Consider the following 25,310-nt stretch of genomic DNA (forward strand, 5'->3'; position numbering starts at 1 on the left):
TGCTTCTACCCTTCCACAAACAGTTAGGGCCCATCGTAGGCTCACAGGGGTTTTATTTCCTACCTTTTCCCCTTTTCCTTTTTCTTTTTTTCATTTTTTTCTTTCTTCTTCCCCCCCGCCCCCAAACACGTAGGCACCACTCTCAGCTTGAAGGAGGAAGGATTCCTGTCTATGCTGTTACTTTTCAGGAGCCTGAGAATGATCCTCGCCATTGTTGCTACTTGTGGGCTGTTCAGTCTACACAAGAAAGGTGAATAAAAAGTTACGATAAGCCACGGAATGCATTTAAATTTTTTTGTATCTTTGTTCACATACAGTTGATACATGTATATTTGTTTTGTTTATGTAGCTGTGCAGGAGATTCTCTCAGGTATGGAAGGTGTTAAGCTTACAATGCAATTTTTACAGGATTTAACAGATGTGAAGAGGGACCTACTAGTGCCTACCTTCTGAAAGAAGGCAGAGCAACAGTGGCTATATTTTTGTGCTTGCATTCTGAAACGATTTCCTTTGTTTCTTGAGGACTGCTTCACGATTTGTTTGGTACTCGCACCATGGGATTAAAATACCATTACAAGTAGTTGGGGCTGCAGATCCCGAGCGCTAAACGTGCCAATGTGACAGCCGGCTGCCCCTAAAGGAGGGAGGTGACAGTATTGCGGATTACCTTGTGCCAACTTGCGCGGTCTTTGGAGCCTTTGTGAGCCAGGTCAGCTCACCTGGCAGAGACCGATCACTGTTCAGCAGCAAAGTCAATGGTTTCCTGCTGGGCTAATGACCCAAATCCGTATGTGGAAGGGTGCAGTGTGTGTATGCAAGAGAGGGGCTGGAACTTTGGTGGGAAGGGAAGGGAAGGGAAGGGAAGGGAAGGGAAGGGAAGGGAAGGGAAGGGAAGGGAAGGGAAGGGAAAGGGAGAAAGATCTCTCTCTTTCAGCATCAGCAAGCTATTTAATCAGCTCAGCTGTTCACAGAGTGGCAGTCTTCTTAAGTTTGACTTTAAAGCAGCAATTTGTAGTCCATACAACATATTAAAGCTTTCAGATTGTGTGGTTAGCATTTGCCCCTGAAGCTGTTAGTGTCCAAATGTCCTCCTTGGTGTTATAGCGTCTACACATGACCAGTTATCTGATGGTTTGGGAAGTGGTGTTTTTCTTTTCAGCAAGAAAACACCAGTCTAGATCTAATAAAATGATAACAAGGCCTCTGAAGCAGCTTTGTAATCAAATGTCATAATTTCTACCTTTTTCAGTGAAGGTGACGTTGTGAGTTTACGTCTGTTGCAGTTAGCATTTGGTGACAGAAAACGCTTGGCCCCAGGACAAGTCATGTATGAGGTAAGGCGTGCATGTATGTGAAAAGATGAAAATAGTGATTTTGTCTCTGTGAGTATCAGTTAAGTTGTCAGGGGTGATTTTTACCATCAAAATTCAGCGGTGACTGAAAACCCAATCTTTTGCTGAGTCTTCTTGGGCATGTTTTATACTGCTGCATCTCTTGTAGTGCTCTAAGCACTTGGGCAGGTCAACTGGAGAAAGATGCTTTAATCGTTCTCCAGTTTCACTTTTGAACTTCTGCTTTGCTTTATCCTCTTGTAAAAGTTATTTGTAGCTACAGTCTTAGCAGTGGCAAAGACAATATCTTGTACTGTGTGCTGCTTTGGAAGAAAACCCAGACGTCGATAGCCATTCCTCACGTGGCTACTTTGTTCTGTCTCAAGGCTTTAATGTTAAAATGGGGGACCTTTTACTATTTGGCAATGCTTTGTCTCGGTCATCTTATTTTCCTGAATAAGGTGTGACGAGTGTCAGATTTCACCTCAGAGGGTTGAAATGTTTCAGCAGCTTTGAAAAATGGGTCTACTAAAAACTCCAGTTTTAAAAAAAGCACACAAAGTGATTAAATTATGTGGTTTGCGTTTGTGACCTGAGAAGGCTGTGGTGTCGTTAGTGTAAGACTTTTAACCCTCTACAGACGGTGCAACCAGTAATACATTCACAGGCTTCTAAGAGGTGTCAGGCACCAGTTTCTGGCTTTGAGATATTTTACTCCCCTGCTGTTCCTGCGTTCCTGTGATGAGCGTTGTGCAAGGTTGAAACAGGAACCAATCTCACAAGGTAGTTGAAGAGAGAACTAAACAGCTGGACCTCTGGGGGGAAAAGTCAGGTTCTTCAGCTAGCTTCCAGATGAGCCACTTAACACATGTAGCTTCATACCAAGTCTTGCTAACACCTACTGCCAAACCCCGCCCCAAACAACTCCCCCCCCCCCCCCGGAAAAAAAACATAAAAGAAGCATTAGTACAGGATCTGTGTTCTACAGAGGACACTTGGAGTGTCGGAATACTTCCCTGTAGTCACAGATTGGTCAGTACTACGTGACTGTCTGCCTGCGTGACTGGCTGAGTCAAGTTTCTTGTCCGTCTTCCGTGGCAGAAAATTTCAGAGTTGTTCCCAGTTGCCAGGCCAAATTTGAGTAAAGGAGGAGGAATCTCCTGTTGACCCTTGTTCGTTGAAGAGGGTGCACAGAAGCTTGAAAGAAAGCTTGAAATCTAGTGCATCCAGGCACGGTCGTGGAGCGCACCTTTACGTTTGTCCTACGTGATGCTTGCAGGTGGATAGAGTATACAGCCTCCACTTCCACATCAGAGTCTGACGAGTGCATCTCATTTGAAAACTGTCTTCAGATTTTACGGGTCAATAAAGTCATTATTTGACATCTTCCACGCAGTGGAGTTCCTTAACTTAGATTTGCTTGCCCCAGTGGAGAGCTTAAAATACACTGTTTTGCTTCAGAAGTTGTCTTAGGCAGGAATGGTTTGATATCTTTTTTCCCTTCCCCTCAGCCCTAACTTTGGGGGGGACTGGCTCTTCCTAGATGAATAAAAGTTGAAATTTCTAGCGGTTAAAATTCGTCTCCAAGAGGTTGATGGAGTTGTAGTACTTTATCCGACGAAAGGGTCTTTTGGCATGGTGGACCTGTTCAGGACATCTTTTATGATAAACTGTGTTTGGTGATTATTCCTTCTGCAATACAAATGGGATTCTTTGCTTAGGCTTCATGCTAGTTTTTCGAAAAGATGGTTTAGATTTTTCCTATCTACTCTGCACATGTCTGTTATTTCCAAAGTTACTTGATAAAGTAGAAGGAACTGTGCATACTTCAGAGCAAATTTTAGCTAGGGAAATGCTAAATTTTGAAAATGTGCAAAGCCCGTTACTATTTGACGCTTCATTCTCTTGCACGTCAGGTATAGTTTCTATTTGCCGTCAGAAATAAGCTCGTGGGAAATATACAGTACAATAGGCATATTATATTATACATATCCACATTCTTTCGTATTTAGCTGTAATGTATGTTTTTATCTCAAAATGACCTTTTCTCTCTCCTTTTATTTTTTCCCCAGGGTCTGGAATACTGTGTCGAAAGATACAGTTTAGGTCTCACAGGTGGAGTCTTTCCCTTGAGCGGGCGGGCCAGCGATATTAAATTACTTAGCTGTCAGACTGTAGAAAAACTTCCCAAATGTGTCGACGGAGAGGATAGCGTTAATGCAGGTTTGTTCTAATGTCCCTGTTTGGTTATTCTAAAATAAGTAGTTTTGGAATCTAAGCAATGAATGCTGTTCTGTACCCCAGTCTGTGAGTCTTGAATACCTTTACAGACTAGCTTGTTGGGCTTATTTAAAATGGGTGCTTAAGTTATATGGGACTTCTTCAAAGGAAAAAATAAGTTGTATTTTATGCTTGCTGACATGCTATAGCAATGTATGGTGGAGTCACCTGCATGATGCTTGCCAGTCGTTTTATTCCTCCAGCTGTCATCTTTGAACAATAAGATGATGCTCCCCATTGCTTAGGAGTGTTACCTGAATTTTTCTTTCCCTGTTCCAACCTATGTCTGCATCTGCATCCAGCTGGTGGCCGGTCACAAGTGGTGTTCCCCAGGGCTGGGTATTGGGGCCAGTTCTGTTTAATATCTCTGTCAATGATCTGGACGAGGGGATTGAGTGCACCCTCAGTAAGTTTGCAGATGACACCAAGTTGGGTGGGAGTGTTGATCTGCTTGAGGGTCTACAGAGGCTCTGTGGAGGGATCTGGACAGGCTGGCTCAATGGGCCAAGGCCAACTGTATGAGGTTCATCAAGGCTACGTGCCAGGTCCTGCTCTTGGGTCACAAGAACCCCATGCAACACTACAGGCTTGGGAAGGAGTGGCTGGAAAGCTGCCTGGCTTTGGGCCCCTCGCTACAAGAAAGACATTGAGGTGCTGGAGTGCATCCAAAGAAGGGCAACAGAGCTGGTGAAGGGTCTGGAGAACAAGTCTTACGGGGGGCAGCTGAGGGAACTGGGGTTGTTTAGCCTGGAGAAGAGGAGGCTGAGGGGAGACCTTACCGCTCCCTACGAGTACCTGAAAGGAGGTTGTAGCGAGGTGTAGTGTTGGTCTCTTCTCCCAGGTAGCAAGTGATAGGACGAGAGGAAATGGCCTCAAGTTGCGCCTGGGGAGGTTCAGGTTGGATATTAGGAAAAATTTCTTCACTGACTGGGTTACGAAGCATTGGAACAGGCTGCCCGGGGGTGAGTCGCCATCCCTGGAGGTATGTAAAAGACAGGGAGACGTGGCGCTTAGGGACGTGGTTTGGTGGCGGACTTGGCAGTTGGGTTTAGGGTTGGGCTCAATGAGCATAAAGGTCTTTTCCAACCTAAGCAACTCTATGATTCTATGATCTGCCTGTCCATTTCTTCCTCTCTAAATCTAATAGGTTCCTACACCTGCAAGTTCTTAAAGCAATAGCTTTCCTTGTCCATATGCACAGTTAAAACTCCTACGACGTCTTTCATTATCTTGCAATAATTAAATGTCCATCTCTGGGTTTACAACTTCTCTTATGCTCTGACCATATTTTTGAGCCCGCTGCAGTGATAACTTTCATGGCCCTTTGTTTTGACTGCATTATTCACCTTCCCTCTCTTCTTACTGGCCTTTACTGATGTATGATGTTTACAAAGAAGACACTTGCATGATCTTTCTAGGCTACTTCTGTTTATCATCTTTGACTTAGTCCTGAAGCGGCAACTTGCATCTCTTTTGTGATGCCACCCTCTGTCAACAGTGTGTCCAAATCTAACAAAAACCCCTTTGGATTTTCTCCACTTGTTTCACGTTTCTGAGGAGAGTGCCTCCTAAAAGCTTGTTAAAAACAAACACACACCACCACTCCACCACACCCGACAAAAAAAACCCCAAACCAAAATAAGAACAACAAAGCCCCTTTCTGTCTCCTTTTTATGAAGCATGAGGCATGGAGAAATACCTGTAATTTCTCTGATGGTTTCTAATTAGCTCTTATTCAGAATCTGTTCGAGTGAAGTTCTAGGCACACAGGAGCTGCTGTTGGATGTGGGTTGAGGCTAGCAACGAAGCTGTCTTCTGAATTATGAAATTAATTGGTATCTTCAAAGGCACTTGCAGCAGCTACAAAACGGAAGCGGCACAGGTGTTCACAATGAAACGTAGTAAAGTGTGTGAGGATCCCTAAACGTAATGATGAATTCAGCAGAGAACAGAGAAACATTTTGCCAAACAAACTGTCGCCGCCTTCCTTACTCTACTAGGGTAAATGATATACCACATCCTTTGCTTCCATCTGGAGAATGCGTTCTCCCCAGAGAAGACAAACCATTCCACTTATTGAGAGAAGTGGAGTATAACATTGTGAATGTTTTATGTTAAAATCTTTATTCCAATTTCCCGTTTGTTGGGTTTGGGGTTTTTGTACTTGTTTTGTGTGATAATTGTGTTCGTTCATTCTGAATGTGCTGGAAAGGAGCTATTCTTAAAACCTGTAATTGAGTCCAATCTGGAAATTAGTAGTGCCTGCTGAGTGATACAAGAAGAGGGGGCAGTATGACTGAAACCTGTCACAGAGATGTTTGCTATTCCGTACATTTTTTTGTTATTCTCAGTGAGTGTTGTGCTTCGTGAGTGATATAACAGAATTAAGCCAAAATAGGAAGTGGTGTTTTAAACATATCAGCTATAGCGTTATTTTCTACAAACAAGAAACAATGTCTTGTCTTTTACAGTAGTATCGCCTGACACCAGTGTATCAATCTTCAGCTGGCAAGTGAATACATGTGGTCAGGGAAAACCATCTGCTTACTTGGGTGTATTTGACATTAATTGCTGGTATCATGCTCACATGCCAGATTCACTAAGGTATATTTTTATTAAGTTGTTTTCAATATCCCTACAAATCAATCATTTGAAAGTCGGTGTTTAGCTCATGCACTTGCTTGCTTTCAGGCCAGAAGAACTCCTTCATCATTGCCCCTATTTTGCGTTGTGGTCACTGGATACTGTAATAAGCATGACTTCTCCAAACCCCCTTTTGGATATTCTGGTACACGAGCGGAGTCTAAGTCGGGGAGTTCCTCTTTCTCATCCACTACCTGAGCAGTTTTTTCATCCAAGCTCCTACAATTTTGGTAGGTATTTCACTGCTTTTGATAGTGATAAGCTTAAAGTGAGGTCAAATGCCATTTATTGGTTCTCCTGTTCGTTGTTTGTCACTCAAAACCCATCCGAAACCAAAAAGCCCCAAACCCTCACAAGCCCAACCCTTGATTACGTTGTACTAACAAGGTGTTTAATGCTGTGACACATACCTGACAGTCTGCTGAGGTTTGGGTTTTGGTGCTTTTGTAATGTAGCCTGTGAAGTGGTGATGGTCATCAAATGAAATGAGGTTGAACTGAAGCTCAGAGCAGAGCACCTCGCTAGCACTAGAGATAAAATTTCTACACGCAGTAATTATTTTCAAAAAAATAAGTTTGGAAGTGATCTGACGAAGAAAATGGGTACTCAGTTACAGCTTTCCAGATACTGCTATTTACAAAACGTAAACTGGTCATAAGCTAAGTGCGAGAGTATGGAAGGCTGTCAAACGTTCATTGTCTCTGCAGGTGGTACGTGCTTGCTGAACTCCGGAGTTGTTCATATGACTTGCATCGGCTTCCAGAAGGAGGTGATCTTTTACTGTATCTTTATTGAGAATGGCAAGAGATGAACCTTTCCTCTGTTTTCTATTGCACTGCTTTCAGTGTCGGAGACCATTTTATGCCCATCCTGCCCATCCACACGCATGACGGCAATTGTGTCCTGCCAGTTTTATGCAAATGGTAACATTTTAGGTCCACTCTTGGGACTGTAAAACTACCACTGTCTCCTGTTGAAGCACGCTGAGGGATTGAATGTCTAGAGCGGAACACAACGTTGCTGTCGTAGGAGCAAGAACAAAAATGTTGTGGAAGTTGGGGAAAGCTGTTACTTCCGCATTACCCATCAGTGGAACTGCGTCCATAGTCTTGAGTTAGGGTTTTGATGCCTGATTAACTTGAAAAAGGAGGGCAGAATGGAGAAAATGAAATATTACTTAACTGTTTGAGAAAAATGATTTTTTTTTCTCCCGCACTTGGCCGAATTAAAACTTCCAAGCCACTGCACAGCTTGTGACAAATAATTTTGAATTAAATTTCAGCTCACTAAGTGTTTCCAACATAAATCGACTTGTGCACAAACAAGCACAGAAAGGGTCTTCCAAAGCGTGATTTGGAGTTGTGTGCTAGCTTTAGCTTATATAGAATATATTTTGTGTCAGTGTTCAGGGTCAAAAAAGGTCTGTGTATTGACAGAGAAGCTAGAGAATACTTAATTAAGCATTGCAAGGGCTGACCTTTTGTTTTACAGGATATTTTTTATAAATCGTAGCGGTTAGTTTGGCTGCCGTCTTTAAGGCTCTACCTAGTAGTGCTTACCGATGCAAGCTTTCTAACAATTTAAGCGAACATTTGTATTATTTCTCTTAGCGATTATTCAGAACCTTAGTGACTGGATAACACTGCTGTCTTAATCCGTAGTTTTTGATTAATGTTTCAGGCCTTGAATTTTTTAAAGAAATGTGGTCCTTTAAGAAGTGAAGCCATTCATGATAGCTACAAGAGGTGTCTTGTAGCTGGCTTGCTGCCTCCAAGACGCGTTGATGTCCAGCCATCCAGTTTGAGTCAGGTGAGTGCGTATCAGGGAATCAAGGGGGAAATACATCCATCTTGTCTGACAGGGCTGTAGAGGCTACAAGACATGATAATCTGATTTTCCTATTATTCGCAAGTTGCATTGAAATGCAGGTGTTGACTTGAGTTAGCAGAAGTTACAGTATTCTTCAATCCAAACTACCGAGTTTGAGTGGGGGCAGCACTAAGAGATCTGCGTTGAGAGACCCATCTCTTAATTCCGTGCCACAGATGGGCACAAGGAAGCGTGCAGGCAGTGCTGGTCATGCGCAACATAAAGCATCTTTCCCTCACAACAACCTTCACCCCATCGGTTTCTCAAAGCATTATGTTCAGTGCAGTAGCTGACTATGGGGGTGTCTCACTCGGATGCGAGCTGTTGCAAACATCAGCTTGCTGCACTAGACGTGATCACTTGCTTCCAAGGAATTGGGCTGTGGTAAACAATTACTCTTGTCAGCTCTGCCCGACAACTTCATCACCGCTCCCCCTCATCTTCCCTTCATCAGTAGGCTTTCCTGCAGCCTCTCAAAGCAGATCTTCACCTCTGTAGCCTCGTAGCCCAATTTACTCTGCTTAGAGTGCCCCCTTGTTGCTGCAACACCTGCATCGCCTTTATCTCATGACACCCACTATCTTCTCTCTGCTTTGTCCCCCCATAGGGACTCCACCCCCCTCGTCACAGGTTTTCCATTTGCAGTGCACCAACCTTTCTCTCTCATCTGAAGAGTTTCATGAGAGACGGAGCCTTTGTGATGAACAGCCCCTCTTCACCCAGGCAGGATCCAAGCTAAATGATTAGCTAGCTGGTCGTCACACAGTGGAGCCATTGGTAGGAAGGGGAGAGCGGTCTTCTCACTGCCCTCATCTTCCTGTCTACTGGATTGTTCACCAGATTTGTGGAAATGCGTTAAGGCAAATAACACTTCTGCACAGTGTGGTAGCTAACATAAGTTTCTTGGCAAGCTGCCCTAGCCCACAGACTGCTTATTTTGCAAGCCTGACGTAGACTCTTGCATTCAAATGGGATGTTCTGATGTCAGCTCCGGTTTGGAAATCGCTTGGGAAATCAAGACGCGTTTTAATAACCTTTGCTGAATTGTGGCCATATCATTCAGAGACTTGTTATGCATTTGAGCAGGGATTTCTTTTGAAAGTTACTAAAACAAATTTCAGAGTTAGGGTCAAGAAGCTGGGTTTGGAGTTTTGTTTGCCACCATAAGTAGTATCTGGTGTGTTTCCTCGTCTGAAACCCATTTTCAGAAAAAGATGGACATATCATATGTGTATTCTAATGGGTAGAAATTGCTTTGAATGTAATGATTTTGCCTAGAAGGGAAAGCTACTTTTGAATGTCTTTAAAAAAACACATTAAAAAAAAAACAAACAAAGAAAAAAACAAAAAGAAAAAAGTAAAATTTTATGAAGGCTCATTTCACCTGAAAGAAGTATCACAACACCAGCTGAAATAAGCTGCTACTTAATAATCGCACGTCTGTGCATAGCTGTGCATTATCCTGCTCAAGGATTACCACTGCATTATAATACAGTATTTGAGCAGCCTAAAATTTAAACCTATTAGAATTTAAATGTTTCACATCTTTTTCTGTCATTTTAGAAAATGATAAAGTTTTGGGTGTCTGAACTGCTTCATGTCTTCAGAGTCTAGGAAGCTGCTTGACCTTAGCTTCACTGTTTCCGTGCAAGCGTTGCACCGTTGTCTTTGCTCTGTCCCCTTCACGCATTCCTGATGGCAAACTTCTACGTGCAAAATGCGTGACGGGTATTAGCAGAGGATGTTACCGGAAACAGTTAATTGGAACTCGGTAAACTGAGACTATGCTGCAGAGGCATGCAAATAAAGGTTAGAATCAGCCTTCAGTAAGTTGCAATGTTAGAGGAAAAGTTTAACTTGTTTCTCAGACCAACAAGCAGTGCAGCCTGTGGCTAGAGTCAAGAAAAGGAACGTGGAATTAGCTGCGTGTGTACTAGCGGACTGTGTGATGCCTGAATGAGTGTACAGTTAGAAACAAACGCTTGCTGTTGCTGGTTCAGATACTGAAAGCATGTAAGATTCTCAGTTTATTTTGTCGGTTACATTTAGGAGGAGCAGTTAGAAGCGGTATTGTCAGCTGCTGTCCAGACAGGTTCTTTAGAACTTCTGACTGGATGCATTAAACATTGGGCATCTGAAGGTAATATTTCTTACGTTGTTCTTATGTTATCTATTTTTCTAGTTTGCAATTGTCGATTCATTTCTTTTTTGTTTTCTTTTTTTAAAGCGCAGCCAAGTTCTGCTGCTAATTTACGGTTTGTTCTTGAGTGGACATGGAACAAAGTGATCTATGCAAAAGATGAGTTTGACCAAATATGTGAGTACTAGTGTAGTCATTCTGCAAACATAAAATGGTTCTTTCTAGTTGAGCGTATTCAGGAATGTGGCGGTATATGGTACCGCACGGGGTTCTTTAAGCGTACTTTGAAACTCTGAAATTGCTCTGCAGGCTAATGATGTAATATTTATTCTTGAAAAGGTGTTCCGCTGTTTGATGGCTCTCGCAACTTTGTTGACCCGCAGACGTTACAGTCTCTTCAGCACTGCCAGTTGCTTTTGAGCAACCTTAGCACGGTCTTAACCTGTTTTCTAACAGAAGCACAAGAGCTTACTGGAAAAGGTTTGTAATCGTATCTATAAAATCTTTGGTATGTTTTACTAAGATTTGGAATTATGCTTGAGTTGTAAGTGTGGAAAGATGAGCTTCTGTTGGTTTTGATGATTGGAAGACAGCCAAATTTAGCTGGGAGAAGGGGCTTAAATCTGAGAAGTTGGGACTACCACTTAATATGCGTTGATTTCAGGGAAATAGTTGGTTGTGGAGTTCATGCAAGTGGGTAGGGGAGGCTACATTCAGCAAGAAGCTGTGTAAGCAGCTGGGTGGAGATTCCAGCAACCGGATGTGGTAGCGCTGCAAATGATTCCTTTTAATTCTTAGCTAGCAATTTATAATTGCATGCGAATATTGTACTGCAAATTGCTAGAAAATACAAAGGAAGCACAAATGAGTAACTTGTGAAATAAGTTACTTGAGTTTCTGTAGCTTTTTATGTTATCACTTGTCCTTGGCATATTGAGGGGGAAAAGAAGACTAACCCTTTTGCTACGGTAAAAATCCCCGCTACGTGAAGAACAAATGTCTTATTTGTGAGTGTATTTAATAGTTCTGGCTTGAGGGTTTTTTTCTTTTAACCTTTAGTGGATCTGGTTCTTTGTAGGGGTTGCTTTTTTGTTTTGGTGGTGAATGTGTTTTTTTTCTTCAAATAAGAAGGTGCTACAGAGTGAGAAATGCAAAGACCACGATTTCTACCGCGTTTCTTTGATTCTTTCTATTTGGGATGATGAAGGGGGTTTTGTAAAAATGAAAGGAATTGGATAACAAAAATCATCTTACGCCTTTTTTTCAGGTTTTACTGACTTGACAAACAAGCAGGTGGTAACTGGCCTCCTTTCTTTGTATGCACGAGTGGTCATCTGGTTCTGTCGATCCAGTCTCCTTCCAGAGGGTTTAGGTAAGCATAACCTGTAATACATTTGTAACAGGGAGACTATCCAGTAAGTGATTCCGATGAACACATGCTTAGCCGTGTTTTTGTAAATGTTTTGTCAGTGCTGAAGTTCTGTTGGTGAAACGGAGATTCTACTGTTTTTTTCAAATGCATAGTGTAGAATAATGCAAGCAGTTTCTTTCCTGGATGTTCCTTAGAAAGAGCAATAAGCCTCTGACTTGAAGGAGTTGCTTGTGTCCACAGCTTGAAAGACTTGGGATTTTAAACAAATTACTGTTACACAACAAATACTGGAATGCTTGTTTTTACAGCAAAGGCATTACCTGCGTGTTTGGAACTTTTTATTCATTGCTTGAGGAAAAAATACACCTCAGCAAGACTTCTTTATTTGGGTGGATTATAAAGTCTATTGTCAGCCTTCATTGTCTCACAAATGCTCACAGGACATGTTTAAGAAACCATTCCCTTTGAGAATTGTCCTTTCTGTAGTGAGCTTCCGCTTACAGTACGTGTTCTAAATGCTACCTCAATTGTAAACTTGAAATGGCACTTGAGAGAAGAAGGAGTTGAGTCTTGTGTCTTACCACTCCTTTACCAAAGGCAGAAAGAGGATTGGCTTCTTTCAAAGTTGGAGGCTTGCCTGTGCTTCTTGATGCTTAGCTCATATGATCGTCTGTCTTTTAGTCAAACGTTTTAGTTTCAAAATGTGATATTGCTTCTTTAACTTGCTTTTACTTTATTGCCTGTAGATGATGATGCGCGTTTGGGTAGACCTTTCTACAATTACCCTCTGATTCAGAGCTACTACACTGGTCATCGACAGAAACTTGAGCGTTTATCAAGGTAAGCCTTACAGGAGAACTTGAGAACACTTCCACTGTGAAATGAGAAGTGGCAGTGAGTGGCTTTGCTATCAACAGTTGGTATTTGCTCTGCTTAATGCAGTTGCCAGCAATCCTCTTCACTTCAGTGATGCATGCGTTCTCTTGAACACGGAGGTTACTTTCCTGTGTTACAATATTTGTATATACCTCTGCTTAGTACCACTTGTTGGCATCGTCGTTTCTTGGTAGCGTGCTTAATCCGGCGGCCAATCTGTATCATTTGGTACTACTGAAAAAGGTCATGTGTTCAGGAGAGGGTCAGCGATCTCCCGTTCAGCAAAGCACGGCGTTCACAGAACAGGTGCTTTGGACAGAGAAGAAAGCAAGTTTTAAAAACAAAACAAACCTCATCTCGTTTATTGACTAGCGAGCGATGGTAATAACTGTATTGGCCTAAATCACAAGTACATTTGTGTGATTTAATGAGATAGTCAGAGTTTGATGTAGTTGGCACACCTAGCACTCTACTGGCTGTTGGATAAAAGTCACTTGCCGAACGTGAACTCTCTTTGCTGCGCTAGCTCACTAGCATATAGGTGATACGCCTTGGATTGGACGATAATAGATTTTTCTTTGGAAATTGTGCTGAAAACTAAATAAAGAGCTCAAAGAAGCTTAGGCTATGGCACCGCGAACAAGAAGAGGATGCTGCAAGATGAGTTAAGGTGCAAGCTGCGGCGTAGTAGCTATTGACTTTAAAGTTCATCTTACTTAGCTTACTTCTCAAGTAACTTACATACCGGCTCAGGTGTTCCTTAGAAGCATACAACCTCCAGTGTGCTCTTTCTGCTTCTTATGATGGGGAAATGAAAGGGTAGTGTCCCAGTCAGCCAAAGATTGCGATGGACTTGTGAAGAAAGCAATTTTTAAAGGTTCACCCATCCGTGGTTGTAATGGTCTGTGCATAGAAACATAATGGGGATGTGCATAGAAACATAAATGCTGCTTAAGATGACACTAAACTTCACCTGTATGCTCAGCTTTCTGAAAACAACTTTTTTCAGTAAAAAAAGTGAGATGCTGAGAACAAAATCTGAACTTTCCGTGGTGTTGTCTTCTCACAGCTGTGTATTGGAACACTCCAACGGGAGGCATTAGACTTGCGTTAAAGAATAGTCCTGGTATTTTGACACTGTTGCGTTTCCTCTGTTAGACAGTAGGAGAGTGGTTATTTCTGGCACATAAAAAACTTAGTTCACACTTCCTTTGTACTACAAGACAACAAAAGAGAAAACCTGAAAACGAAAAGGTCCCTTAGTAGGGGAGCTTTCCAGGATGTCTGTTTGGAACTCCTCTAATAATTCAGTATGATCTAACAAAGATCTTTCATCTGACTCAGACATTCCTTTCATGTGCCGTTTCAAGTCATAATCATGCCTTTGTGTGTTTGTCACTTTCTTTGCCTCGTGGGAGCTTTTTTTTGTTTGGTTTGTCTGGAGGAGATCTGTTACACTGAGAGGCTGGAATCAGTGTTTGACTCTCCAAATCCTTGCTACCTTTTGTTCCAGAGGAAAATGGGATTCTGACTGCTTGATGATTGATGGAATGGTTTCCCAGTTAGGAGACCAAGTTGAGAAGTTGTGGCGGAGAGATGAAGGAGGAACTGGGAAATACCCACCTGCTAGTTTACACGTGAGTGTTATGTTCACTGAAAACAGCAACGAACCCCCCAAAGCCCCACCCAAAAGCCAATGATTCATGAAAGACAGGAGTTTTTAAAAAACTTTTGATTTTTCATTTTCAGGCACTGCTGGATCTCTATTTGCTAGAAGGCATTGAAGAAAGCTACAAACATGCAATTGTATCCTTTCTCGTTATTTTTACTACACCTTCAGTATACGCACATAAATGTTCTTAAATGTTTGTCACCTGCGCGTTTAATAACGTTTTTGAATTTATGCTTCCAACACAGTGCAAGTGAACACGTTTAGTTTAGAATGGAGATGTGGACAGGAGCGTTGTTTTATTTCTTTGTACTGTGGATTCTTTATGATTTATTTTGTTTTAATGTTTTGTTGCAAAGTCTTTTCTGACATGCGAAAACAGGTTTACTAAGAAATGTTAAAGCTAAAAATCTCCCTTGGTTTTTCTCAAAACTTAGCACAGTTTTTAATTTTTTAAAGCACCCGTGTCTGTAGCAAATGACTGCTTACTAGGATGATGCAGTAATACGTGCTGCTTGAGAGCAGAAGGATTTCTAACCGGTACCTGATTTTTGCCCAAGTCTTCTGTCTTCCTGCCCAGATAGCAGTGCTTGCTTTTGTTCTGTTAGAAGTGCAGGCACACGGAATAAGAAAGAGAGAGAAGAGAAAAGTCATTGGGCAGAAACTTAATTTTTAAGCTGCTGAAATCTACAGAATTACTTTTTGTTGTTTGCTGCCTAGCCCGAGAGGGGAGCCTAGAGAGCAAGGGGTTTAAAAAGGGTTGTACCCCAGAGCTGTCTTGTTAGAATATGTCCCTAAAAACGGATGTCAGAAAGAGAAAATGACACTACTGATGAGTGATCCGCATACTGTTTTAAATCCAGTGTCAATCATTCAGTGCTAGGTTCTCTTGTAAGGACACCTTAATTTCCATTGTCCTATATACTCTGGAAATGAGGGAAAAAACCAACGGTAGAAATTGTTTGCTTTAATAATTAAGCATTGGATGTTCAGGTGTTTTGAATGTCCAGCTGGTAGCTCCAGTGACTAAAGAGGGAGCCTGAGTTTGTAACAACGGAAGTATTTAAGTATCTAAAGTTAACCTTTCTGAATGCCTTACAGAAATCAAAGAGTATTTCTTTCTGGCTATTTATTCAGAATGCAGTTTTGTGGTTAGGACCTGACCGTCCTCAGGTTATAATAGCTCAAAATGGCCAGACTAATACGGCAGTATTTTCTGCTTCCTACCACTTGTATATTCTGATTTCACTGTGTTTTTCAAAATGTGATGTGATAAATGTTTGGTCTTCCAAATTTATTAGCCTTAACTAGATACTTGATGTCAGACAATTTACTTGCTGCTAGATATCATGCATTCCTTTCCGAATAAAACAGAGACTTCAATCGACTCCTTCCCAACTGCCTTTGCTATCCCTTGGGGACTTGTTAAGCTTGTTGAAGGCTTTTGGCTTCTAGATCACAATGATTACGAAGTAAGTACGTTACAGTTCAGTTAGACATCCCCTACAGTCCAAAGCTGTAATCTGTAAAATGATTTTAAAAAAATCGGTGCTTAGCTAATAACAGGTGCTACAACATTAGAAGCCCTTTTGTCATACTGCTACGACATCTTCAGCAATAAGTTATAATCTGAAATTTTCTTTTAGCCACTTTGACAGGAAATTGATTAAAACAAAGAAGAAATCAACTTTAATAATGCTTGATACTTGAATTTTCAAAGCCATCCATTTAGGTTGTTTTCAGCAGACCGATGGAGCGCTTTCTCAAAGACAGTGTTTTAGGTACTTCAAATACTAAAACGACGATCATAGCAGCAAGGTTTGAGGCAGAAGACTGCAGAAGTGACTGTTCAACCTAATTCATGTTCTTTCTGATGCTGAAGGTTGTTCTTTGCCTGTCACGAAGTTAATATATCTGTTTGTCTGGGAGAACAGCTTATTATTTGGTAATGTATTTATAAAAAGTGGTGTTTGTACACAGAGATTTGGTTACTCTGGAAAAGTGTGAACTACTCCTTTTAAAACACTCGCTTTGTTCTGTACGGCTAACTGGATTTCTTTTTTGCAAATACTTGAGAATTTTTATTTACAGTAGTTAGTCATCTAAGTTTATTTAAGACACGTCCACCCTTACTTAAGGTACTTTTGAATGTTCTTGTGGTGTGCGTGCATGTGCATATCGTAATACACCTGACCTCTAACCTCTACAGAATTCACTGGCCCTGCTCTTTCATCCAGCTACAATCAAAACTGTGTCATGGCAGCACAGGAGAATTATTCAATCCCTGATGTGCCAAGGAGAGCATAGGCGAGCCCTCAGATACCTACAGATGATGAAGCCAGCAATGCCAAGCAGCAGTGAAGTGCGGCTTTTCCTCACTGTGTTGTTGTCCAATAGGTAAAGAAACCTATCCCACTGTTTTGGCACTCAAATATTGTGAAGGGTGGAGAACAAATAATACGAATCACCATCCCCTAACTTCCCTTTAAACTCTGAAGACAGTAGTTTGGGGGCATCTTTTTGGTTATACTATTAATAAGCCTTTACGTCTCAAAAAATTTAATTACAGGTGCGTGGTGGAGGCCTGGGGTCTGTTGCAGCAACATGCCACCAGGTTAAACATCGAAGAGCTGTTAAAACACGTGTATGAAATCTGTCAGGAGATGGGACTAATGGAAGACTTACTGAAGCTACCTTTCACAGGCACTGAACAAGTAAGTGTGGACACGACAAAAATCTTAATGGTCTCTTTGAAAAGAGAAGAGGCAGAATCATAACAGATTTTTGAAATGTGTTATTTCGCATAGGAGTGTTTGGAGAAGATTTTACAGAGCGACGCTGCTGTTCGGAATCCTAGATTTCCTTTAGACCACCATGTGCAGCGTGCCAACTATATCCCAGTGCTGCAGTCGAATCGTTCAATGAACGTTAATCTTACGGTAAGCATGAAAGTTCTGTCAAGTGTGCAGGTTTCTGTTGGGTGTTACTAACCATTTTTGGTAGTAAATAAAATAAAAATCAATGCTTTGTTTTCTATACCATTCTTTGAAATACTAGGAATAAGTTTCTACACTTTCCGTTACAGCTGAACCTAAAAGTTGAACAAAATATTTCACTACTCCAAAGCTACTGCGTGAAGTTATAAATTCAGTGTTGCAGACCATTGTCAACTCCACTTAGAATAGTTTGTTTGCATCTAACGAATAATGGTTTAGAATGCTGAACGCTGTTTGTGTCACTCCTTTCTGTGGCATGAAGAGTATGTTGTATGTCATCTCTTGAATCTTGCACACAACTTTATTTTTCTAGCTGAGAGCAGTCTGGATGCCAATCCACAGGTAAAATCTGTGTGCTGGTTTGGTTTTCTTTTTATTTCCTCCAGTTATAGCATGAGCTCTGCAAATCCGCAACTTCTGGTTTACCCCTTTGATGACAGAAATTCTTATCTAACTTCTATTTCTCAAAACAGCCAGAATAAATTTTGCGTTTGGCGAACTTCTGTTATGAATCTGTGATACTTTTTCTGTTTTCTGGAACCATAGTTTTCCAGTGGATCTCCCTTATAAAGTGGTCTTGGAAGGTTTAGGTCCTGCATTTGAAAACTTTACTTCAGGCAGAAGGTGTGTGTAGGTAGCCTTTTCTTACCTGTTTTAATATTCACATCATTGCGTCCACTGTAATTTGCAGTTGCCCTGAATATTCAGTCATCTCGGACATTGGTGTTACAGGAAAAACAAGGGAAAGCCTGCTATTTCGTAAGGCATTTGAAAATTGCAGGTGAGAACAAGAGGATCGGAGTAAGGTTCTGCCGAGTGCCAGAATTGTTTCAACTTGAAGTTGTAGGTTCTGTTCTTATCCTAGTCTGCCGTGCCCTTTGCTGAAATTACCGGGTGGAATTGGTGTGTGCCGAGGAGTAGAACTTGCTGCTCCTCTGTGCAGTGGCGGTATTGTACAGTATCTGTGGAGGAAATGTATTCACTAATTAGAAATAGCAGAGATAGTTGTGTGCAATGAACTTCTTGTAATCAGTTACCTTCTTGCTTTATGCTTTTTGTTCATCAGAATGATGGTGAGCCTCGCTTGAGAGAGGGAGCAGTTGCCAGAAGTTCTAGATTGGACCAGTGTGGCAAGATCCTTCCTAGAGTTCAAAGGAAGCTGGCCAGAGAGAGAGCCAAGCCTTACCACTTGCCTTCATCGGTCTCAAGAGAAGGTAATTTTTAGGGGAGGGAAATACAATGGACAACTGACCACGACTTTGATCACACAAGGCTGATATTTTTTCCCCTCTTGCTTTACAGTCGCAAGACCAAAGCCGTTATCAACAGTAACAAAACAAGCAAATGCAGGAAATGTGCATACAAGAGCAACGTTCATCAGTAATATATTGTCCAAAAGTGGAGAAGTAGGGGTAGGAAATGAGCAGAAAACCAGTTGCTCACGCCGTGATAGGTAAGCAGCCTTTTAAGAAAGTTTAGTCTTGAGCTGCGTGTCTGGAGAGAGAGAGAGAGAGTGAGAGAGAGAAATCCACTTGAATTATGTTAGTGTTTTGGAGGGAAGGGGCACCTGAATAAAGCTTCCTTTGGCTTTTTTGCACCTACAAGATATAACATTTAAGAATCAATTCATCGTAAGTAATACTTGGAGCGAGAGTTCTTCTGCTATGATAATCTCATTTGTGCAAATACATCTATTTACATTACAGTAAATGTGTTTACAGAATTTAAGGTAGCTGAAACGAAAACCATGATTGCCAACAAGCTGTTGGTGTACAGGTTTTGGTAGACTTGATTGTGTGATCAAATAGTAATCTTTTACCACTTTGGGCCCAGTTTCTGCTTCGTTTCTGCCTTTTGTTTTGTTTTTTTTTACTCAAAACCAGGCAGAATTATAAAGAGCAAAAAAGAAGCTAGCAGTTGTCAGATGATTTTCCTAGAGGTGGTATATTCAAGGTGAAACTTGAATTCTGGTACGTTTGGACTTGAGGGGAGTGAAAGTCAGTTACATTTTCCGTCTAATTCTAGGCCTAGAGCTACAGAACCACCAGTCATAGCACGTCCTCTCCCTGATGCGGAGCTGCCCGATGCATTTGTTGGGACACCCGTTAACAAAATTTAGCTTTGTACCTGTTAAAGAAAAGGTCAGCTTGGGGACACAACTAAGTGGAGAATTTGAAGTGGCCCCAGCAGTGAAATGCAGAGGAATTTTCTTCTGACATGAGAATTACACATCACTTGTGCCACGTAAAATTGCATTACTCTTGCCTCAGATGGCAGGGATTTAGGAAATTCAGTGTGACATGTCACGAAATAATGAAAAAACAAGAGAAGGCCTGTAACTTGTTCATGGGCCTGATACATCAGCCCAGCAGTGAGGGTTCACCTGTATTTCTTGTTCCTTGAATGTCTTTGTTAAGTATCACCTCAGATGTCTTGAGCGCAGCATGATTTTATTTCAGGTATTTATTTATGTTCACAGTTTCAATTGTGTCTCTTCACAGATCGCTGGATTTGGTGGTTCGTCCTGTTCCTTCAAGTTCTGCAGCACAGGGTGATAGCTGGCAGTCACCATGCAGCGCTTGTACTTCATTCATGGCACCCAGCCCGCTGAAACCAAATATGCTTGGTTCCATCTCACAAAAGAATTTTTCAGGAGCATCAGAGCTGAATTTACTGGAGACACCTCTTGTGGTTAAGGTTTGTGTTTTAAAAAACAGGATCAACCAACCGAAGCAAAAGCCTGTAAACTTTGTTTCACATGAAACCACCACAGTATTTAACACAGACCCTGTTGGATTCAGACTGTGGAATATTTTCAGCATGCGTGTGGTTATTGGACGTAGAATCCTTTTGGAAGCAGGACAAAGTTGGGAACAGTCTTGAAGAGGGAAAGTTTAGTTCTAAGTTAACTGCCGTACGCACATTGTCCCATAGCTTCGTGAAATACTTTGCTCCATGCAATAAAAACGAGTGTAGGTTATAAATTGGACTTCTCAGTACACATAGATCCTTAGAGATGCAATTTGTAGCTTAACCATCTCATTGTTTAAGTGCTCAATAGCTCTGTGGAGTTTGACTTGCATGCCTACAAGCAAGAATGTATATGCTTCCGTTTCTTAATCCACTTAAGGGAATGACAACGTAAGGGATGCCAGTTAAGCGATGTCAGTCTCTGTCAAATTCAGTGATGGCTTTTTGCAGGGATTCTACGTATTGATGCTTGTGTTAAACTCTCTTTCCATTCACCGCCATCAAACTCTCCTCATGTAAGGAAATAACAACTGACCAATCAATCTTCTTGGTGCTGCTCTTTTTGCCTTTGCCTACCTGAACAGAATAGTAGTGATCTCTCTGAATTATAACCTTTTTCTTCTTACTAACTATTGTCCATACCGTTAAGCTGGTTTCATTCTCTTCCTTTTAAACCCATTCAATACTGTAAAATCTTTTCTGAGCTGAGGTAAGGAGACCTGAACGCTTCTAGATGAAGATGTGTAGGTATGTTTACAGCAGTGTCACTTCATTCAGTCCAGTGCGTGGATTGATTAATCGGAGAAGAAAGAAGGTATCGCTGTTGCTTTGCCGATTGCCATTTCTCATGGCAGTGTTTTCAGTTGCTGTATCTGGGGTAGCATTTGAAGCTGTATGCCTTTTAGAAGAGCAGTGTAGATATGGCAAAAGTTACTGGGATGGGAGATAGCATTGCAGACAAGAAGATGCCATATCCTTGTTTCTTCAGAAAATTAATTTGAACACTAACATTTTATGTTGCATTAATAAAAAGAAAAAAAAAAACAAGAAAGAAGCCAAGAGAGTCATAAGAAACATAAAACGCCTGGGTTTTTATACCATTAAGTTTTTTGTCCCTTTGGAAAAAGAGCAGTGCAGAGGCTAATCTTTGTCCTCTCTGCTGGTACAAACTCTGTTTAATTTGAGCTAATACTTTAGTTGTGTGCAATGAACTTCTTGTAATCAGTTACCTTCCTGCTTTATGCTTTTTGTTCATCAGAATGATGGTGAGCCTCGCTTGAGAGAGGGAGCAGTTGCCAGAAGTTCTAGATTGGACCAGTGTGGCAAGATCCTTCCTAGAGTTCAAAGGAAGCTGGCCAGAGAGAGAGCCAAGCCTTACCACTTGCCTTCATCGGTCTCAAGAGAAGGTAATTTTTAGGGGAGGGAAATACAATGGACAACTGACCACGACTTTGATCACACAAGGCTGATATTTTTTCCCCTCTTGCTTTACAGTCGCAAGACCAAAGCCGTTATCAACAGTAACAAAACAAGCAAATGCAGGAAATGTGCATACAAGAGCAACGTTCATCAGTAATATATTGTCCAAAAGTGGAGAAGTAGGGGTAGGAAATGAGCAGAAAACCAGTTGCTCACGCCGTGATAGGTAAGCAGCCTTTTAAGAAAGTTTAGTCTTGAGCTGCGTGTCTGGAGAGAGAGAGAGAGAGAGAGAGAGAGAGAAATCCACTTGAATTATGTTAGTGTTTTGGAGGGAAGGGACACCTGAATAAAGCTTCCTTTGGCTTTTTTGCACCTACAAGATATAACATTTAAGAATCAATTCATCGTAAGTAATACTTGGAGCGAGAGTTCTTCTGCTATGATAATCTCATTTGTGCAAATACATCTATTTACATTACAGTAAATGTGTTTACAGAATTTAAGGTAGCTGAAACGAAAACCATGATTGCCAACAAGCTGTTGGTGTACAGGTTTTGGTAGACTTGATTGTGTGATCAAATAGTAATCTTTTACCACTTTGGGCCCAGTTTCTGCTTCGTTTCTGCCTTTTGTTTTGTTTTTTTTTACTCAAAACCAGGCAGAATTATAAAGAGCAAAAAAGAAGCTAGCAGTTGTCAGATGATTTTCCTAGAGGTGGTATATTCAAGGTGAAACTTGAATTCTGGTACGTTTGGACTTGAGGGGAGTGAAAGTCAGTTACATTTTCCGTCTAATTCTAGGCCTAGAGCTACAGAACCACCAGTCATAGCACGTCCTCTCCCTGATGCGGAGCTGCCCGATGCATTTGTTGGGACACCCGTTAACAAAATTTAGCTTTGTACCTGTTAAAGAAAAGGTCAGCTTGGGGACACAACTAAGTGGAGAATTTGAAGTGGCCCCAGCAGTGAAATGCAGAGGAATTTTCTTCTGACATGAGAATTACACATCACTTGTGCCACGTAAAATTGCATTACTCTTGCCTCAGATGGCAGGGATTTAGGAAATTCAGTGTGACATGTCACGAAATAATGAAAAAACAAGAGAAGGCCTGTAACTTGTTCATGGGCCTGATACATCAGCCCAGCAGTGAGGGTTCACCTGTATTTCTTGTTCCTTGAATGTCTTTGTTAAGTATCACCTCAGATGTCTTGAGCGCAGCATGATTTTATTTCAGGTATTTATTTATGTTCACAGTTTCAATTGTGTCTCTTCACAGATCGCTGGATTTGGTGGTTCGTCCTGTTCCTTCAAGTTCTGCAGCACAGGGTGATAGCTGGCAGTCACCATGCAGCGCTTGTACTTCATTCATGGCACCCAGCCCGCTGAAACCAAATATGCTTGGTTCCATCTCACAAAAGAATTTTTCAGGAGCATCAGAGCTGAATTTACTGGAGACACCTCTTGTGGTTAAGGTTTGTGTTTTAAAAAACAGGATCAACCAACCGAAGCAAAAGCCTGTAAACTTTGTTTCACATGAAACCACCACAGTATTTAACACAGACCCTGTTGGATTCAGACTGTGGAATATTTTCAGCATGCGTGTGGTTATTGGACGTAGAATCCTTTTGGAAGCAGGACAAAGTTGGGAACAGTCTTGAAGAGGGAAAGTTTAGTTCTAAGTTAACTGCCGTACGCACATTGTCCCATAGCTTCGTGAAATACTTTGCTCCATGCAATAAAAACGAGTGTAGGTTATAAATTGGACTTCTCAGTACACATAGATCCTTAGAGATGCAATTTGTAGCTTAACCATCTCATTGTTTAAGTGCTCAATAGCTCTGTGGAGTTTGACTTGCATGCCTACAAGCAAGAATGTATATGCTTCCGTTTCTTAATCCACTTAAGGGAATGACAACGTAAGGGATGCCAGTTAAGCGATGTCAGTCTCTGTCAAATTCAGTGATGGCTTTTTGCAGGGATTCTACGTATTGATGCTTGTGTTAAACTCTCTTTCCATTCACCGCCATCAAACTCTCCTCATGTAAGGAAATAACAACTGACCAATCAATCTTCTTGGTGCTGCTCTTTTTGCCTTTGCCTACCTGAACAGAATAGTAGTGATCTCTCTGAATTATAACCTTTTTCTTCTTACTAACTATTGTCCATACCGTTAAGCTGGTTTCATTCTCTTCCTTTTAAACCCATTCAATACTGTAAAATCTTTTCTGAGCTGAGGTAAGGAGACCTGAACGCTTCTAGATGAAGATGTGTAGGTATGTTTACAGCAGTGTCACTTCATTCAGTCCAGTGCGTGGATTGATTAATCGGAGAAGAAAGAAGGTATCGCTGTTGCTTTGCCGATTGCCATTTCTCATGGCAGTGTTTTCAGTTGCTGTATCTGGGGTAGCATTTGAAGCTGTATGCCTTTTAGAAGAGCAGTGTAGATATGGCAAAAGTTACTGGGATGGGAGATAGCATTGCAGACAAGAAGATGCCATATCCTTGTTTCTTCAGAAAATTAATTTGAACACTAACATTTTATGTTGCATTAATAAAAAGAAAAAAAAAAACAAGAAAGAAGCCAAGAGAGTCATAAGAAACATAAAACGCCTGGGTTTTTATACCATTAAGTTTTTTGTCCCTTTGGAAAAAGAGCAGTGCAGAGGCTAATCTTTGTCCTCTCTGCTGGTACAAACTCTGTTTAATTTGAGCTAATACTTTAGTTGTGTGCAATGAACTTCTTGTAATCAGTTACCTTCCTGCTTTATGCTTTTTGTTCATCAGAATGATGGTGAGCCTCGCTTGAGAGAGGGAGCAGTTGCCAGAAGTTCTAGATTGGACCAGTGTGGCAAGATCCTTCCTAGAGTTCAAAGGAAGCTGGCCAGAGAGAGAGCCAAGCCTTACCACTTGCCTTCATCGGTCTCAAGAGAAGGTAATTTTTAGGGGAGGGAAATACAATGGACAACTGACCACGACTTTGATCACACAAGGCTGATATTTTTTCCCCTCTTGCTTTACAGTCGCAAGACCAAAGCCGTTATCAACAGTAACAAAACAAGCAAATGCAGGAAATGTGCGTACAAGTGCAACATTCATCAGTAATATATTGTCCAAAAGTGGAGAAGTAGGGGTAGGAAATGAGCAGAAAACCAGTTGCTCACGCCGTGATAGGTAAGCAGCCTTTTAAGAAAGTTTAGTCTTGAGCTGCGTGTCTGGAGAGAGAGAGAGAGAGAGAGAGAGAGAGAAATCCACTTGAATTATGTTAGTGTTTTGGAGGGAAGGGACACCTGAATAAAGCTTCCTTTGGCTTTTTTGCACCTACAAGATATAACATTTAAGAATCAATTCATCGTAAGTAATACTTGGAGCGAGAGTTCTTCTGCTATGATAATCTCATTTATGCAAATACATCTATTGACATTACAGTAAATGTGTTTACAGAATTTAAGGTAGCTGAAACGAAAACCATGATTGCCAACAAGCTGTTGGTGTACAGGTTTTGGTAGACTTGATTGTGTGATCAAATAGTAATCTTTTACCACTTTGGGCCCAGTTTCTGCTTCGTTTCTGCCATTTTGGGTTTTTTTTTTACTCAAAACCAGGCAGAATTATAAAGAGCAAAAAAGAAGCTAGCAGTTGTCAGATGATTTTCCTAGAGGTGGTATATTCAAGGTGAAACTTGAATTCTGGTACGTTTGGACTTGAGGGGAGTGAAAGTCAGTTACATTTTCCGTCTAATTCTAGGCCTAGAGCTACAGAACTACCAGTCATAACACGTCCTCTCCCTGATGCGGAGTTGCCCGATGCATTTGTTGGGACACCCGTTAACAAAATTTAGCTTTGTACCTGTTAAAGAAAAGGTCGGCTTGGGGACACAACTAAGTGGAGAATTTGAAGTGGCCCCAGCAGTGAAATGCAGAGGAATTTTCTTCTGACATGAGAATTACACATCACTTGTGCCACG

The 25,310-nt window shown here is 41.3% G+C and overlaps 1 pseudogene; it reads left to right on the forward strand.

Annotated features, from left to right (window-relative positions):
- The window catches only part of LOC126051817 (protein ELYS-like), a 42,216-nt pseudogene that overhangs the window by 4,920 nt on the left and 11,986 nt on the right, over positions 1 to 25,310 (forward strand).

The sequence above is a fragment of the Accipiter gentilis genome, chromosome 28, assembly GCF_929443795.1.
Source record: "Accipiter gentilis chromosome 28, bAccGen1.1, whole genome shotgun sequence".
NCBI lineage: Eukaryota > Metazoa > Chordata > Aves > Accipitriformes > Accipitridae > Astur > Astur gentilis.